The sequence below is a fragment of the Crocodylus porosus genome, unplaced genomic scaffold (genome assembly GCF_001723895.1).
Source record: "Crocodylus porosus isolate Cpor-Errol unplaced genomic scaffold, CroPor_comp1, whole genome shotgun sequence".
In the NCBI taxonomy this organism is placed as follows: Eukaryota; Metazoa; Chordata; order Crocodylia; family Crocodylidae; genus Crocodylus; species Crocodylus porosus.
Genome location: NW_017728948.1, coordinates 58,232,062 through 58,237,053, shown reverse-complemented (window position 1 = coordinate 58,237,053; position 4,992 = coordinate 58,232,062).

Below are 4,992 nucleotides of genomic sequence, written 5' to 3'. Positions count from 1 at the left end.
TGGGTTACTACTTATGACATGATTAACTGGTTAATTACATCCTAAGTGCAATGTCTACAAGGGGTTTAAGTCAGTAAATAGCCTGTACATGGCCCTACTGATTTAAAACATCCAGCTTCTCTAAATAATTTCCACCCCAGGCTGATTATCTCTTCCCATACACTTGCTGACAACTGCACTTGGTATCTGATAGCTGACTTCATTCATGAAGACTGAAAGGCATTCTCCATATCACCCATGGTTAAATTGCCCTCCACATTCAGTAAGGGATCTGCTCTTTCCTTGGTCTTTCCTCTATTTATAACATCCTTATAGAATTTTTTTTATTGCCTTTTATGTCCTTTACTAGCTGTATATTAATTTGTGCCTTGACCTTCCTGATTTTCTCCCTACCCACCTGTGCTATACTCTTACAATCATCGTTAGTTATATGGTCAAGTTAGCACTTTTTGTGAGATTCATTTTTAAGTTTTGACACATTGAAGAGTTAACTTTTTAGTCAAGATAGACACTTGCTACACTTCCTATCCTTTTTCACATGGGTAGGATTGGGGTAATCTGCTCTTGTGCTCTACATATGGTTTTTTAAAGTGACAGCCAGGTCTTCTGGGCTCCTTTTTCCCTTAGACTTGCTGCCCATGGGTTCCTGCCCACCAATTTCCTGACTTGCTCTCCTTCCTTCCATTCCTGGGTATCCTGAACACTATGATTTCATGATCACTGTCACCCAAGTTGCCTTTCATCTTCAGATTCTCAAGCAATTCCTCTTTATTTCTGAGCAACAAATCATGAAGAGCTTTCCACCATTGCTACCAAAATGTTGTCCCTGACACACACTAAAAACTTTCTGGGTTGGTTGTGCATTGCTCTGTTACCCTTTGAATAGACATCATGGTAACTAAAGTCCCCAATAAGTACCCGGTTTTATAGTATGGATACCTTGGTTAGTTGGTTTAAAAAAGGCTTCTCCAAGACCATTTCAAGCTGGACATAAGGAAGAACTTCTTTACAGTCCGTGCCCCCAAGACCTGAAACAGACTGCCACCAGAGGTGGTGCAAGCACCTACTCTGGATTCTTTTAAGAGTAAATTCGATGTTTATCTTGCTGGGATCCTGTGACCCCAGCTGACTTCCTGCCATTGGATTCAATGATCTTCTGAGGTCCCTTCCAGCCCAAAAGCCTATGAAATCTATGAAATTCATCCATCTTCTTCCCCAGTTTTGTGATATATAGTGAACAGCCTCCATGGCATCAGCCCATTGTTGTTCCCTTGACCCAGAGACTTTGAATTGATCTATCTGCCACATCATATAGCACCTCAGGATGAGTGAATGTTTCTTTTACCTATAAGGCACATTGCCTCTTCATTCCCCCTTGTTCGTCTTTCATGAACAAGAAATGAGTAGAGTGGGATTTATTGGTGACTCAGTTTTTTGTTATACATGAAAATTTTAATCCTGTTCTAGGTTGCTTGTTTAGACCTTGCCCTGGTCTAAGTCACATCCGTTGGGTATTTGATAGATCATATGAAATTGACTGGTGACCTCAGCTGTCTTCCTAGTTAGAAGATGTCAGCTTCAAGCTCTTCATCCACAGCTAGCAGCGTTTTAAACAGGCCGAGCCAAAAACTGAATGTAGCCTAACAAAATACTTGTCTGACTTTTAGTATTGGTTTCTCCGGGTCAGGTCTTATTAGCTGAACACTAAGCATGACTAATATTGCCACTACTCTTCTGCAGGTAAAGTTTTCATCTTCTCTATTTGACACCCATTGAAAACTTTAAATTCACTTAATCACTTGTTTTAAAACACTCACTACTATAGAATATACTTTTCATATTTTGTTTGCCAGACAAATAGGTTTACTGCCTGTAACTCACAAAAATTAGGTTAATCTCAGTTGCTTATTCCCATTTGTTCAGTCTACAAAAATATTTTCCTTTCTCTTTCCTTGCACTTTCCTCCTTTTTTCTTTGGCCATTTTAAAGAATTAATTTAACATTTGGGCAAATATTAATGAACTGCTCTATCATCTGTATTTGTTATTAAATGAGAAACAGAATTTTACAGGAAAGCTTTTCTGTTTTACCTCATAAATAAGCTACCTTTCCTACCCTCCTGGATAATCCCAGACTCTCTAACACTTTGGTATAATGATTTTAGTGACTATACTGTCATTGTTGATGGCATAGATGATTACAAAGTTTTCTCTTCAAGATACATAAAAGGCAGCTTTGGTTCATGATCTGTCAGGAGCTTGTATTTAAGGTCCACTCTTGTATGTTTCCTTCATGCATGGTTGACTTTGAAGTATTTATTCTGTATGTTATTAAAAAGCAAATGTTGCTGCCATTTATTTTTTTTCAGAGTACATAAATCAGCTAATATGTGAGTGAGAGAGGTTGTGTTTGCAAGTTAAAAGCTTTCATGCGGCATAAAAGAATGACAATGTCACTCCTCCTCACTGGAAAGACTAGTAAAGGGCAATAGTTTTCAAAAACACTGCAGCTGTTTTCAAAGAAAGAAACACATCAAAACAGATTTATAAGGCGGGGGAAGAACGTTTATATCATTCAACTAGAAAAAATAATCATTGTATAAACTGCAAATGATCTCTTAGCTTCTCATACTGTGTATTTTACCAGAGCATAAAACTGCAAAGAACTCTGTTATCTAAAAAAGGAAACATCTAAATATGTAGATACATTTTAATTAAAGAAAGGAAATAATAATTCATACATCCAGAATACAACTGAAACAGTGTTAACATATCAGATGTGTTTGTGTATTTCCAAAATAAAACATGACATAAATTCACTCATATACAAATATCCCCCTTCCCTTTAATCTTTATTGAGTGAAATCTTGAAAACCTAAACATTTTCAAAAACAGACCGCTTACACTGAGGGTAAATATGTTTTTGACCTCAGCTAGCACCATGCTGAAAGAGAAGAAAGTTATCAGATTACAAAGAAAAATGGCTAGGTGCAAACAGAGGAGGGAGGAATCAAACTCTCATTAGACAGATAAAGAAGATGATAATAACATATCTAGTTTTATGGATATGGGAACATACTACCTGGGTCTGATTTCTCCTTAGATAAGGGGTTCTCAACATTTGAGAAGCTTAGATCAGCCCCAGAGTGTACCTGTATATGATGCAGGAGAGCACTGTACAGAGAAACCCTGAGCTAGCTATTCATGTTAGCTTTTTTATCATACCACTGCTCCTCAGATAGTATGTCCTGAAGCTCAGCAGAACTAATTAAGCCACAATAGAGTTATCCTAATGTATCTGTACTGTTTTCAATTCGACAGATAGTGAATGTAGGTCTAGCTTGAGGTATCACAGAATCATGGAATAAGTTTGGAAGGGACATCAAGAATCATCTAGCCTATTCCACTGAGTAAACATAGGAATTGATTTTCTGCAATCCTGACTGATGCTTATCCAGCCTCTTCTGGAAGTGAGGAAGAGTCTACAACTTCCGTTGTTTCACATCCTGCCCTCTGCACCTTCTACTTTATGGCAGATTTTCAAATATTTGAAGACTGCTATCATGTACCCCCTTAATCACCTTCCCTCCAAGTTTTCTTTACTTGCATAGCATAAACAAAACCAAAATTGTAGTCTATCATCCTCAGGCATTCTCAAGAGCTGCATCCCACATTCCCACCACATTTCCCATTCTTCTTTGTCTTTCATCCTAAACCAGGACATTTTCTTCCTGGTAACTGAGCCTCTGAATCTAGGACCCAGAGGCACCAACTGTTGAGCTAAGTGCTAGATCATCATCTCATGTGAGAAGGAGAGAGAGAGTGGGAGATAGAGGAGGGAGAAACTACATGGCCCAAAGAATGTGTCTTTAAATAGACAAGAAAGATAAAGAATGTGAGGAGAAATAAAGGTCAGTCACTACTTTAAGAAAAACCAAGTTAGCTGCAGTGCTGGGGAAAGGAAATTGTCTCTCATTCTCACAATCCAGGTGCATATACTTCAGGCTACAAAGAAAAACCTACTTCTTCTCCTTGCTTCCCCACCCAATTTATTCACATTCCTTGGTCATACAAAAGAGAAAATTTACCTTGTACTCAAAGATAACTCGTTTCTTTTTCTTCTGCTTTTCTTTGGCCTTCACTCAGTCCCAAGTATGCTCCTCTATTCATGCTGATAATATTGAGATAAGATAATTGAATCTGCAGATGACATGTCATCCACAGCATGGACCTCCCATCAGTGAAGCAGGCAATATGCTGCACAAGAACTGCAGCTAAAGAACTTCATCCCTAACACCAGCTTCCACCCTGCAAGCTAGCAGTTGCCTCACAGGGCCTGGACTGTTCTTAACTGTCTCAGAACGGGCATTGGATGGTTTAAGGTGAGCATGCACTCTTGGGGCCTCAGCAATGACAGCGGTGGTTGCAGCTGTTGTGCTCAAGCTCACAGGGCTAACCACATCATCTATGAATGCTCTCATGGCCCCCCTTCATGTGACCAAGGTCTTATTGACATTGACCTGTCACTGGCTTTCTGACCCTTACATCTCTAACATATGAATGTGGTGACACTCGCTTAACCATCATCATCATCATCATTTAGAGATTGCAGAGTGGCCAGCCACTTCTGCTGAGCATGGAATTGGCAACTGTCATGTAACCTCACTCTTTAGGAAACCTCTTTTTGCATGCAAGAATAGCATGTGTGTAAAGCAATTAAGCTATAAAAATGTCCATCAATGAATGGATTATGAGTAAAGATTTATGAGGATACACTCTTGAATATTTTGTACACAGAATAAACCTCTGCTTTTAAAAATAAGTATGCATGTTTATATATGTATGCATGTTTACATATAAAGATTACTCAAGCATATGAAATTGTACTGTAAATCTGTCATGACCTGTTTGTCTAGAATAACTGAAAAGTTATTGATTTTGGCTGCACTGGAAATGATAAAAATAAGATATCCAACATGGTCCCCATCTTTAA